Source organism: Lontra canadensis, unplaced genomic scaffold (assembly GCF_010015895.1).
Source record: "Lontra canadensis isolate GAN:19392208 unplaced genomic scaffold, GSC_riverotter_1.0 scaffold7, whole genome shotgun sequence".
In the NCBI taxonomy this organism is placed as follows: domain Eukaryota; kingdom Metazoa; phylum Chordata; class Mammalia; order Carnivora; family Mustelidae; genus Lontra; species Lontra canadensis.
The window spans coordinates 3,633,047-3,648,012 of NW_022631001.1; the positions used below are offsets into that span (position 1 = coordinate 3,633,047).

At 35.1% G+C, this 14,966-nt stretch overlaps 1 pseudogene; it reads left to right on the forward strand.

The window, feature by feature from the left end:
- The first annotated feature begins 1,534 nt into the window (after positions 1–1,534).
- The window catches only part of LOC116865243, a 31,386-nt pseudogene continuing 17,954 nt past the window's right edge, over positions 1,535–14,966 (forward strand).

Consider the following 14,966-nt stretch of genomic DNA (forward strand, 5'->3'; position numbering starts at 1 on the left):
GGTCTTTCCTTTTCACCCAGTCCAGTTTAACATTTCTTGTAGAACTGGTTTAGTGGTCATGAATTTTTTTTTCTTAAACTTTTGTTTGATAAACTTTCTCTTTCCTTCTATTCTGAAAGATAGTTTTGCTGGATAGAGTATTGTTTACTGTGGGTCTTTCACTCTTTCAGTACTTTGAATATATCATTCTGGCCTGCAGAATGATCTGATTTTGCATTCTTCTAGCCTGCAAAAGTTCTGCTGGAAAATCCCCTTATAGCCTTATGGACATTCCTTTGTATGTAACCATTTTCTTTTCTCTTGCAAACTTTAAAATTCTCTCTTTGTTATTACTTTTTACTTTTGTAATTACTATGTATCTTTTGTAATTACTATGTAATTACTTTTGTAATTACTATGTGGACCTTCTTGAGTTGATTATGTTGGGGGCTGTATATGCCTCCCGGATCTAGATTTTTGTTTCTTTCCCTGGATCCAAAAAGTTTTCAGCTATTATTTCTTCAAACAAAATTTCTGCTCCCTTTTCTCTTTCTTTTCCTTCTAGGATCCCTATAATGTAACTGTTAAGACACTAGTTGGAGTCACTGAATTCCCTTAACCTATTCTCATTTTTAAATTATTTTTCTCTCTCCTTTTCAGCTTGATTATTTTCCATTATTCTATCCTCCATGTCATTGATCTGTTTTTCTGCTTCCTGTAGTTTACTATTTAGTATACTTTTAATTTCAGTTATTGGGTTTTTCATCTCTTATTGCTTCTTTTTGGTGTTTTCTGTCACTTAGTTGAGGGTCTTGCTGAGGCCCTTCACTCTTTCTCAACTTCTGTGAGTATCTTTACTCCCTTACTTTAAAATTTCTATCAGATAGATTATCTACCTCTGTTTCATTTAGGGCTCTTTCTGATTTTGCCCCATTCTTCCATTTGGGACATATTCCTCTGTCCTCTCATTTTGTCTAACTCCCTTTTTATATTTTTATGTATTAAAAACTTATCTATGTTTCCTGTTCTTGAAAGTAGTGGCTTTATGAAGAAGAGGTCCTGTGGTACCCCACTGTGCAATGTGGTATTTCAGGGGTGCTTCCTATGTCATTGTGTGCTCCCTACTATTGTACCTGAGCTGCTTTTGCCTTTAGTCCAATCATCTGTAGTGGCTCACTTTGCTTATTGTGGGCAGGATTTGGTCCTTGTGTTGTTAGTTAGCTACTCTGGGACCAGTTGGGCTTAAGTTGAGTCAGACCAGGCAGCTGCCAGAGATACAGTAGCACTGAACTGCAGGGCACTTTCTCTGTGTTGTGCCTTGGGAAGTTTTCTGTGATGGGGAGACCTGCAGTCAGACCAGATATCTGCCCTCAACTTTTTGCTGGGACTGCAGTTTGACTGGAATATGTAGTTATCTTCCTCTCTCCTTGGGGAGAGTCAATTTGGAATGGTGCTGGCCCCTGTTATGGCTGTTTTCACAGTGTCAAGCTTGTGACACCATTTTGGATGGGCTCTGGCCAAGGGCATATTGGAGAGGACAAGTCTGCAGGAAAACATGGGAATGAGGCATGTGGTGTTAGCAAAATTGTTCACGTCAGCTGTGGGAGGGGGCCAGGAGCCATTTTTGAAAACTGCTGCAGGTTGGAGGGGGTGGATCCACCAGACCACATGGATATAGGGCCATCAGAGAATATAGGAGTGGGTGCTCAGTTCCCACAAGGTCCACAGTAGTCAGCTGTTTGAGGGGACTTGCAGTCACACAAAACTCCTGCTAAGGTCATCTGGGTTGGAGCGGTTGGATCTGTCAAAGTGTGTGGAAGTGGAGTGCACTCTTTTTTTTTTTTTAAAGATTTTATTTTATTGGGGCGCCTGGGTGGCTCAGTGGGTTAAGCTGCTGCCTTCGGCTCGGGTCGTGATCTCGGAGTCCTGGGATCGAGCCCCGCGTCGGGCTCTCTGCTCAGTGGGGAGCCTGCTTCCTCCTCTCTCTCTGCCTGCCTCTCTGCCTGCTTGTGATCTCTCTGTCAAATAAATAAATAAAATCTTTAAAAAAAAAAAAAAAGATTTTATTTTATTTATTTGACAGAGATCACAAATAGGCTGAGAGGCAGGCAAAGAGAGAGAGAGAAGGAAGCAGGCTCCCTGCTGAGCAGAGAGCCCGATGCAGGGCTCGATCCCAGGATCCTGGGATCATGACCTGAGCCGAAGGCAGAGGCTTTAACCCACTGAGCCACCCAGGCGCCCCTGGAGTGCACTCTTAACAAGTTATGTAGCCAGTGTCTAGGCTTGGGGCTGGGGGAAAGAGGTGGTACCCACTAGCTCTTTTGTTCCTGGAGAGCTTTCCTAATGATCCATGCCCCTCCATCACATGCATTGAGATTAGTAGAGAAAAACAAAACAAAACAAAAAACAAAACAAAACCCCCCAAAAATACTCTCTCCTGTAAACCCCAAGTGTTTTTCACACTGCTGCTTCTATGCTGTATCTCTGTGAGTTGTTTTTTGTGCATCTCTTTAAGGTTGGGGACTCAGTTTCCTCTCACTCTTCTGGCATTCCCAGATTTGAACCCACTAATTATTAAAATTCTGAGTGTTAAGCCCCTTTGATTATAAGAATTCTTAAAATTCTGTCCCTCTTGTTTTCACGTGGGTTCCCTGTGCCCAGGGTGCTTCGTGTGAGGGTCTGTTCCTTTCCCCTTTCCATGCCCATAGTATCTCTCTTTCCCACAGAAAGTTCTGTGGGTCTGTTTTGCTCCCATCCTCACCTCCACCAATCCTATCCTCTTCAAAGTGTCCTTTTCTCTAAATTTCTCTGTGGAGAGTTTGTGTTTAGAGAGTCTGTGTTAGAGTCATTTTCTGGGTTATTTATACTAATGTGGAGGTTATCTAATTATATCTATGTTGAGAGGTGAACTTAAGGTCCTTCTACTCCACCATTTTCACTGAAAGTCCCTGTGCAATTACTTTTTTTAAATCAGTTAAGAAAATAAAGAAAAATATATATTTTTTATTTCTTTTATAATTTTATAATTAACTTTATTGGTCCATTTTGTTCCTTTGTGTGGATTTGAGTTCTTCTCAAGTGGTCATTCTTCTTCATATGGAATAAATTCTCTTATGTGATCATTCTTCTTCATATGGAAGAAATTCTTTTAGTATTTCCTGACTGGCAGGTCTGCTAGCAGTAATTTCTCCTGGTATTTGTTTATAGAGAAAAGTTTTTATTTCCCCTTTAGTTTTGATAGATTACTTTACTGGATGTAGGAATTTATTGATAGTTTTTTGTTTGTGCTTTCTCTGAGCATTTTAAATATTATATCTCATGGCCTTCTGGCATTTATTTATTTATTTATTTTCTAAGAAATCAGCTGTTGTCTTATTGGATTTCCCATTTTAAATGACACTTATTTTCCCCTCTTGCGGCTTTACAGATTTGTTTCTTTTGTCCTTAACTTTCAAAATTTTTATTATAATGTGTGTTTGTGGTCCTCTTCATTTATCCTATTTGGAGGGGTTTTTTTTTGTTGTTGTTTTTGTTGTTTTTAAGATTTTATTTATTTATTTATATGAGAGAAAGAGTGAGCAGTATATAGAGAGAGCACAAGTGGGGATGGGGGGAGAGGCAGAGGGAGAGGGAGAAGCAGACTTTCTGCTGAATAGGAAGGCTGACACCAGGCTGCATCCCAGGATCCTGGGATCGTGACCTGAGACAAAGGTAGATGCTTAACCAACTGGGCCATCCAGAACCCCTATCTTATTTGGAGTTTTTTTGAATTCCCTAAATGTTTAAGTTGTTTCTTTCAACAAATTTCAGTAAATTTCTAATATTTTTCAGCCATTATTGTTTGAATGTTTTCCCTTCTCCTTTGTCTCTTTTTGATCTAGTACTCTTAATGAAGGATAGTCAGAAGAAAGGCAGACAAAGACAAGGAACCTCCACCCTAAGAGGAAACCACCCTTAATGTATTTTACATCATCCTAGAAAGGGCTTTCCACCCTTTCCCATGTAATAGGCAGATGACAAAACCTGATTGGATGACAGGCACATGGAAGGTTAATCAGATTAAGATAGCCCACCAAGCCCATAAAAATGCCTAGACTCACAAACTCGAGTGGCAATTTTCTCAGGAGGTCTCCTCTGTCTTTGGGAGCTTTGTATTATTACTCAATCAACTTTGTTTTGCTGCCTACCACTCTTTGCCTGATCTACCTCTTCATTCTTTGAAATGATATGACCAAGAACCTTGGGCACTAAAGGAAAATAATTCCTGCAACACTCTCATTACATGTATACTAGTGTCTTAATAGAACCCTACATTTCTCTGAGTCTCTGGTAATTTTTCATTTTATCCCCTCTGTTCTTTGACTTGCATAATATCTATCACTGTATCCTCAAGTTCCTAATTATTTTCTGCTGCCAGCTCAAATCCACTGTTGAAACTTTCTAATGAATATTTGTTTACTTTTCAACTCCACAATTTCCTTTTGAATATTTTTTATAACTTCTATCTTGTATTGATATTCTCTATTTGAAGCACTGTTGCTGTCATACCTTCCCTTATTTTCTATGCATGTTTTCCTTCTGTTCCATGAACATATTCATAATGGCTACTTCAAAATCTTTTTCTGTTAAAGCCAACGTTTGCTCTTTCTCACAGGCAGTTTCTTTTGCATCTTTTTAAAATATTTCTATTGTATGGTTCATACTTTCCTTTGTTTTTTCATATTCCTTAATTTTGTTATTGGAAATTAAACATTTTATCTAATATAGCAACTCTTGGTTATTCCTGCATCTATGGGGCTTGCTATTGTTTTCTTTTTATGTCTGTTTGTTTTTTGTTTTGTTTGCTTATTTGTTTAATGCATGGCTGGATTATACTATTGAAATCTATCTTTCATCTCCAATAGAGTTAAATCTCATGTTGCTATTATGGGAGGAGCAGCCTTAGATATGTGATGGTTACTTTGGGATGACTGTGATACTGGGCAGGGGTATTTTCCACTCTTCCTCTTATCATGTCCAGCTGTTAAATTCCACTAATTACCAGCAGACTGCTCTATTATTTTCAACAATGTCCTGGGAAATAAGTTTCTCTACAAATTAATTCAATCAAAGTGTGGATTCTCTGAAATAATAGTTTCTGAGGTCATTGTTTGATGTTTGTTCTGATGCCAGGAAGTTTCCTTCCAGCTATCTTATTTTCAGCTCTCTCCTACAAACTATCTATCCTGTACTCTAAACTGTGTCTTTATTAGAGCTGTGGATCTTTTCCCAATTACCTTTCACCACAGTCTCCTCTGTTCTGGAGAATACCCTTAGGCTTAGACATATCCAAACTCTACTGCAAATAAAATTGATTCTTTTGGAATGAGATTAGGAGCTTCTTTTTTTATGACCTGATTCTCTCTTGCCCTCTTCCTGCCCCCAACATTTCTGAGTCAGAGATAGGAGCTGAAGGTGGAAATAATGGCATACTTCTCTTCAGTGACTCCCGGAGCTGCATACTTGTTGAAAGGGGCTGAAGCCTGAGGTATTTTGACCTTGTCTCTCCTGGTGTTGAACCACCCCTCCAGGAGTAAAACAACTGTTATTGGGATCCCCGTATTCTGTGTGTCATGTTCAAGGTAGAGACACTGTTCTAAGAGAGAGGGTTAGTTAGAAGGAAGGCACCACTTCTCAATTGTTAAGTGTCAGGAACATACTCTCAACAGCAGGCCAATGAGGCCACAGTGAGAAAGCCTGAAATCTTGTTCCCCTGAGGAAGAGAGCCCCAAGAAAGAACTGAAGGGAAAAGACTAGATGCATTTTTTACTGGAAGTATATGGAGTGGAGTCTCCACCTCAATGTGCTGAGAATATGGAGAGGGAGCAGTATTGGCTCAGTACCACAGACTTGCATCTTTTACTGAATTTTTATAGATTTTCTTGCATATATATTCATTCATTTACTAATTGCCCTTAGGAACATTTATAGAGGCTTTGAATTTCCTTTTTTTTTTTTTAATCATTTTTACTAATTTCCCTGGGAAACAGGTCAGCCGAAGTACTGTTATACCTGAAATCAATCACTAATAATGATCAGTTCCTAACGATATTTAATATAATTAAATATTTATGTTGTCCTTCAATATACCTTTTACAGTTACAAAATAGAAAAACTAATGTTAAAAATAACAAAATTCAGAGATACAGTATGTTATACATTTGCAACTTAATTTTTATTCTTAAATTATCACACCATAGATGTTTTATCAAAATATTATCCTTTAAAAATATTTGAAGTAATTGTGGAGTTAGGCCTTCAAATTGATATGCAGTTAGATTTGCTTCATTTTATGATTTTTTTTTAGTATTTAGAGTTGGTTATTTATTATAATTTTTGTCTTGAATTATGTAAAATATTTACAAAATCAAAAATGCAAGTTACATAAAAATGCACATTTACATTATTTTTATTCCTGCCTCCTTTTTCTTAAGCTCTTATCTATATTATAAATATATATATTTTTAGTTTTGAATTTAAATATATGTATATATATTCATATTCTTTCTCCCTTATGTCACATAAGAAAATAAGAGATAAATACTCTTTGAACACAGCTTCTTTTTTTTTAATTTAACAATATACAAAAGCCATTTGTTATGAATAAAAATTTTTAATTCACAAAAGGTTGTTTTTATTTCTTTTTATAATCCTATATCACTGTGCTAGAAATACTGTAACATATTCAACCACGTATGTTGGGTATGTATGTTTGGGTCATAATAGCCTTTAATATTATAAATAATACTATAGTGGTAGCCATGTGCATATATCATTTCTTTTACTTCCTTTCCTTTTTTCTTTTTTTTTTAATCTTTTTTCTTCCTTCCTTTCTCCTCCTTCTTTCTTTCCTTTCTTCCTTCCTTCCTACCTTCCTTCCATCCTTCCTTCTTTTTCTTTTCCTTTTCTTTCTTTGTCTTTTTTTAATCCCTTTCTTTTAATTCCTCCTACCCTTCCTCTCTGTGTCTCTCTTCCCTCCCCTCCCATTTTTTGTAATATCAAAAACTAGATGTCATTCCTAGTTACTTAAAATATAATCTAAAACAGTGTTAGCTCTCTTGAAGTCCTTACTTTAAGGTACTCATCTTTGGTCTTGAGTTTTGATAGATTGCTAAAGGTAAGTAATTATTTTTATATACCACTAGAGGATATTATGCTAAATGAAATATATCAGAACAAGAAAGAAAATACCATATGATTTTAGTCAGATGTGGACTCTAAAAAAAAAAAAAGAATAAACAAATGAACAAAAAACAGAATCAGACCTATAAATACAAAGAACAAGTTGATGGTTGCCAGAAGGGAGGGAGTTGTGGGGAATGGGCAAAATAGATGAAGTGCAGTAGAAGATACAGGCTTCTAGTTAGGGAATGAATAAGTTATGGGAATAAAAGGCACAGCATAAAGAAATTAGTCAACGATAGTGTAATGTGCTACATGGTGATAGACACTGCTCTACTTATGACAAACATAGCATAATGTATAAACTCGTGGAATCACTATGTTGTACACCTGAAACTAATGTAAAATTTTACATCAACTATGCTTAAATAAATAAATAAATATTTGAACTGAAGTTTGCATTGCCTACACTAGCAAAGGGCAGACTGTATAAGAGGTAATTACTAGATGACAGGAGAAAAAAGGAATTGCTAAGATATTAAATGAAAATAAAAAATAACAGGGTTAGGAAGCCTGTGAGCAAGCAAGAAGGAAACAGATAACAACAACAACAACAATAACAATAACAACAACAACAAAATATTTGGAAAGAAGAGAACCAAATAGATAAAATCCCAAATTATGTAACCAGTGGTATGCAAAATATTTTGAGCAGTGGGTTGAATAATCAAAGGTCTGGTTACCTCATCTCAATCTCTTTTTCATATTGAGATGTTTAAATAAATTTTTTTGAAGATTTTATTTATTTATTTGACAGACAGAGATAACAAGTAGGCAGAGAAAGAAAAGCAGGCTCCCACTGAGCAGAGAGCCCGATGCGGGGCTCAATCCCAGGACCTCGAGATCATGACCTGAGCCGAAGGCAGAGGCTTAGCCCACTGAGCCACCCAGGCACCCCTAAAAAAATATTTTTGTGTTTCAGCTTTCTTGAATTAATTTGTGTTGGACCAGATACCCTAACATTCCTTAACTTTTTGGAGGCACCCATATTTTCAATGGCAGATTTCAGAGAATTTTTTGTGATATTCATGACAGTAGATAGGAAGTGTATGAAAGTTGTATATATACACACATATATATACACACACATACCCGTACACACACACACACACACACACACACACACACATATCTTGAAACTTGGAAAGATATTTAAATTGAGATGACTGGTCACCTGTATCCATTTGAAGGAGAGGGTCTATCCAAGAGACCATTAGACACTACCTGTATTTTCCTTCACAACTTAATAGCTCTTAATATGTGAAAGGGTTTCCTGGTTTTTTGTTTTGTTTTGTTTTGTTTTTCTGATTGCATTTATATACCTTTCTGTGTCCTTACAATTTCCTAGCTATACACTGTATTCACTTTCTTGGTAGAATTTCTTTTTTCTCTTATTTTTAAAATTTCATATCAGAACAATTTAGCAATATATAGGTGGAACAGTTAGTTGGAGTGGAGTGTTCTGGATACTAATTTTCATCCTTGGGTGTGTTATTTCTGTAGAATATTCCCAAAGGTGCATTATGGTTTTCTACAAAACATTTCCCTGCTTGTTACCTTTTTCCAGCAACCTCATCTCAGCTATGCAACTGTGGCAACATATGGGCTTCAATGCTCTTTTCTTATACCAAACAGAGTAAAAAGTGACTGAAAAATCAGTCTGAACAGACAAGCACACAAAGTGCTGGATTAAATGAGTTTAGTGATTTTTAATGCCATTTCTATTATATTGAAATAGGCTTGGCACTAGGGACATTCTTTGCTTAGAAAAGCCTGAAAGAACTGGGATTTCTGTGCATTTTCATCTGAGCTGAGGGAGCTGTGCTGAATGCAGAACAGAGTCGGAGGGAACTGTTAACTGGAGATTAAGCTCTGACAATCAAGCTGCTTGCCAATAAATTTCAAACCCATCTATGCAAGTCATTCAATAACAGCAGACTTGCAAAGCAATTAAAGTCAGCCCTTCCTGTTTAATTTCTGCAAAATGGGGCTGGACTGCCTGAGCTTTCATTTGCTGTGGAATAGTAAATGAAATGAGCCAGGAACATACTGAAGTCCTGATGAACACCTGGTGCCCTATCACAGATTCTTTTATTTCTTTTCTTTTCCTTTTTTTTTTTTAAATTTAACTAACGATGGGAGTGGACAAAATCTTACAAGCAGGAAAATTAAAGCAGGAGAAACTAATTAAGCAGGGTCACTATTTTAAACCAAATCAAACATTTGTTGTATTGTCTATGGTCACTTTCTTTTAAGCAATTTTTGATTTTCCTGATTCCAAAGCAATCTTATAGGCATATTCATATGTAGTAGAGTGAATAAATATTTTTCAGACATAACCTAAATTCACCTATATAATCCCCTATCATCCCCTTGTCCAACCATGACTTTTCTATGGCTGTGTCTAATATTTCTTGAAATTATTAAACTTTCTTGGGAAATGAGGTTGAAATGGGTGTGAGATATGATAAAGTGTATTCAGGACTATAATTCTAGAATTTGCCCTTGTGTATAGAGGTCATTTAGCAGGTAAATTATTCCACAAATAAAGACATTTTTATGTATTCTCTGAGGTTTACTTTTTACATTCCATACTCAATGTTATATACATGTTGTCAGGTTGTGAAATAAATGGACTTCCTCATTAAGCCAATTTTAATTTCGATATCAACTCTACTACTAACTGGGCAATCTTGTGACTTTATGCATGAAAGGTAGTCTTTGGGAGTCATTGTGTTTATCTGCAAATTGTAATAACATTGATATTATAAATAAATAAGATGATGCTTATAAAGTCCTTAATTCAATATCAGTTGCAGAATTACTACTAAATATATATTATTTGTGTTTAATCTCTGCATACATATACTTACATATTTTATAAACCAAGAGTCATGCTATATATACTATTTTATAACCTGCTGTTTTTACTTAATATATTATAGGTCTTTTTGAATAATGTGAATATACAGTGTACAGCATAATAAATTTTATAATTCATCATAACTTTGAGTGTCTGTCCAGTAATTCAATATACAAATGCACCCTGTTATTCAGCAATCAAATGATATCTCCATTTCTTGCTGTAATAAAAATGCTTCAGTGAATGAACTTTAACCTAAATCTTTGCATTTTTCCTTTATTTTCCAAGTATACAATGATAAAAGAATAATATTGAGATAAAAGTTTCTATTCAAAAGTTAAAAGTTTTGTATACATTTTGAAATTGCCTGACCTAATAGTTATATTAATTTCTGTTTAATCCTGATATATATTCCAAAGTTAGTTTTTACCTTTTTGTAATTGTATCTGTAATGCTAAGAAATATTAACTACATTTTGAACAAAATGTACTCTACATTTATGACTCAAAACTACAGCTTTGTATACAAATTCTGATAAATTGATAATATTGCATGGATGAATTAAAATGGTAGGTGTTTTCCAGAAGTATTTATATTTTATATTTTCATAGAACTAGGAGTACATCATTTAAAATCAAGGGATTATTAAAAGTAAGTGATATTGTCCAGACTTTTCTCCTTAAATAGTCAACTATTTGTGCTCTATAGGTAGAGGGAATAAGCTTGCATATTAATAAAACATTGACTATATCTTAAAAATAATGAATTATTTGTCAAGCTCATGACAGAGTGAAGGAAACATTGTGGAGAATAAGAAGCTAGGAGACAGTTGCTCAGAAACATGTAGTCCCTGGTGATGAGGCTGAATCTAAGGCATTACTGGTGAGGTGAGCAAGGTGAGGAAGGGACAGATAATTGATAATTTAAAGTGGCAGAATTACCAGGACTTGGTCATCAGTTTCATGTGGAGGGCAAGAGATGGGCCTTCTATCTCTGTTCCAGAATGAGTGTCACTCTATCTCTGCACTTATATTAATTTTTTACTTATATTAATATTTTCTTTTATTAATTCTTTACTTATATTTTTCTACTTATATTAATTTTATATTTATATTAATATTTCTTACTACACTATATGTCTTTTAATAGATAATCCATATTTAAATATATTTGTACTTTTGACGTTTAGCACATTATGTTTTGAACACATTAATTGGATTAAATTAGAGCCTCAAGAACTATGGTGTTCCTAATATATTTATATTACTTTAGAATTATATAAATACTGGGATACCTGGGTGGTTCTGTTGGTTAAGTGTCTGACTCCCGATTTTGGCTCAGGTCATGATCTCAGGGTCATGATCTCAGGGTCATGAAATTAGGGTTATGGGATCAAACCCCATATCAGGCTCCATTATGAGCAAGGAACCTGCTTAAGATTCTCTTTCTCTCTCTCTCTCTCTCTCTCTGCCCCTCCCCCCAACTCATGCTTTCTTTCTTAGAGAGAGAGAGAGTTATGTAAATACTATCTGTGACTAAAGATTTTGAGAAACCATAATAGATTGTGAATGTTGTTCTAAAGGACAAGGATATAAAGAGACTATTAAACTTGTCACCAACAAATATAAGTTTCAAGCTCTGCCAGTTCCCTAAACACTGGAGATACTTAGTGGGGACCTATTCTGGCTTTCCACCATCTGTAGGGTCTGCCTTAACCCTAATGGTCCAAAATGGAGCCCCTACCATTATGATTATATTCGAAGAATCAACAAGAAAAAAATAAGATATATTTTAAAAGGTGAGCAGCAGTTGATCTTTAAACCTAAAAAAAGGAATAAACGAAACCAAAAAACTACATGACTGTCACATAGATACCTTTGCATAATAAAAAACCTGACACTTAATGAGGACAGTCACATGGCCACAGTCACAGGTTCTGTAAACAGATACATTTTAGATTAATTTAACAGATTAATTTTCTTTAATATGGAAGACATAAGAAACAGGTTTAACAGTATGACTTTTTTTTTCCCCCCAAAAAAATCCTAGTTTTAGGCTATGGCAATATTTGTGTGCAGCATTTTTGCAAAGCATAGCATATACTCAGTACTTTAAGAGAAAAGTAATGCCAATAAAATCTCACCCAGTTTCTGCTTCTAGCTAATTGTTTAGAGTCTTGGGGTACCAGAGATTTCTTTCTATTAATATGAATGTGGCTTCTTATGGTCCAGAGACCTTTAAAAAACAAGAAATCTGCTTTCCATTACACTAGTTCCATCCAGTATGTGATGCATGATGGTAGTGTGAGAATAAGATACCCGCAATTAAAATCTCCACCTGGAAAAGAGGATATTCATTGTCTGCAAAAATAATTATATCTTTCTAGGCACAAATAGAAGTATCTATTTTTGTAGTAATACATGTTATTCTGTGAGTCTATCCAGAAGCTCTGGTCCTAGTCTGTGAGGGGAAATAATCCTGCTCATTTTCTGCCATTATTTCCGGCTCTCATTTCTGGGTGTTCTCTCCACATCTTTGACCTGTACAGGCAAAAGTGAAGCTATCGTTAAAGAGTATTCACTTTTGCAGTCACAATAACTGTAACTGGCTCCTTTATGCTGGTGCAAAATTGAGGCTGCCAGGGTTGCATTAGAGGTTTAAATCCAGTATACATTGACCAGAACTATGGTATCTTTGGCAACATAATCCTCCCACACCAATACATTAGTAGATGTTTGCAGGTAACCACAGTCAAAGATCTTGCTTAGACCTACTTTTAAGCTGTGCATTTCTTACTGTTTTCCTTTTGGCATATCTTTGCTACTGCACTCATGTCTCTCTGAGATAGATACTAGTGAAAATGTCTTGAAAAAATCAAGGCTATAGTCATGTCTGGCTAAGGATTTCTCTTCGTCATTGTTTTTGGGTGTGCTTCAATTTGCTACCCAGTCTCAATGAATCTTTTAAATTTACTAAGATTCCGAAGTAGCTGCAGCCTCCAGCAGCTTAGATTTCAGGCAGTAGACAGATTCTTCCTTGGCAAAGCTATACTCCCTTCCGCTTCTCTTTGCAGATGAATTGGTTCTAACCTGAGTTTTCCTTTATTTGTGGGACTTTGTTATAAGCCAAAACAAAACAAAACAAAAACCATTTCCAGGTACTCAATTCTGATTCATTACTCGAATAATGAATTAGAATATTCATTATCCGAATAATGAATAATGAATAATATTTATTATTCGAATAATGAATGATGAGAAGAAAAGTGTTTGAAACAAGATATAAATACTTTTCCTCTCTTTCATAAACTTATTATATAGTTAAGTGATCAGAGTAAGGAGGGATACTGGAATCCATAGAGTCCTCAAAAATCCAGACTTCATCCAGCTTTTTAGGAAAAAGTTAATCCTGGTCCTCATCACTGATGAAGAATACCTTGTTACCACACCCATTATTCAAGTAGTAAGATGTAAGAAACAGGGTTAAAAAGTGAGGAAAAATCATGTCACAAATGTCCAAGTAAATTTCCTATGAACTTACATTTCATGTTTCTGAGAATGTTCCATTGGCCAGAAACATAGTCATGAGATCACAAATAAATGTGATGTGAGTTGGTGAATACAGCCTTTGCTCTCACAGAGCACATTCAGGTTAAATGTTCTTATCATTGTGGGGGGGAAAAAAAAAAAACTATGAAATACTGTAGAAGGAAGTTCTCTCTGCCGTATTATATAAACCACCAATTCCACCAATCAGTTTTCTTCTGATTGTCAAGTATTTCTTAGTCATCAGATATATTCTGAACTATAAGATCTAATTATTCAATTATTGGAAAACTTGTGTATCATTAGCGATAATTTCATTTTTAAGCCAATAGCTTATTCTTTAAGTATCAATTGCTCTATCTCTGAAAAACAAGACCAAAACCAAACAAAAGTATGTTTTTCTTCTCAGTAAAATAACAGTTTCTTTATTTGGTCTATACTGAAACAAGAAGGCTACTGGAAATCAGCCTGAAGCATTTTGATGTTCATATGATTGATCAACTCCCATTTCATATTTTTCCTAACACTTCCCTTAAGCCCTGATGCATTTCATCATCCTGTACCCCATATAGTACTACCCATCATCTCACCTTCTGACTGATATTACTCAACAGGAAATATTCCCTGCTGTTATCTTTTTACAGGAACACCTATTACTGTGCTAGAAAGGGCAGGATGTACAAATCTTATTTTCTTTACTTTCACTTCCTAACAGGTTAGAAAATCTCATGAACAATTTCTAATACGAAGAACACTTCACATTTTCTTCAATTTTAAACTGCCCATCATTTATAATATTTCCATCATGAGTTTAGACCCGTCAGAAGGCCTAAAAAGTCAGAGACTTTTGCAAAGTTTATTAGAAAAAAAAATAATAAAGTAAGTTAGAGAACTGTTGTTGAGTGCTTCCAAAAACGTCATGTAGTATAATAGAATAAAATTAAACTAAGCAACTTTTCACCATAATGGTTAAGTAGAAATTAACACCAAGCATAAACTGAAAAACTAAGGAACCAATATTACATGTCATTCCATCTGATAGACAATCTGTCTGGAATGGGAAAAATTGTCCCCATACTCAGATCAGTGTTTAGAACATATTTAACCACATTTTACTCAAATAACTAAAATTTGTTTTTAACCTGTTTCTAAAGCTATTAAGTGTCACAAAAAGTACTACAGTGAGATTTTTGGTTTCACTGATATTTTATATCTTCTTCCATTTTGATAAGTCTTACAAACTATGTACTCTCAGAAACAGTAAAAAGAAACACTAGTGTATGAATAATTGTTAAAATAATTTATTTTTCTTCTTTAAAATTATCTTTATGTCTTTCTTGGTTAAAAGGGAGAATTTT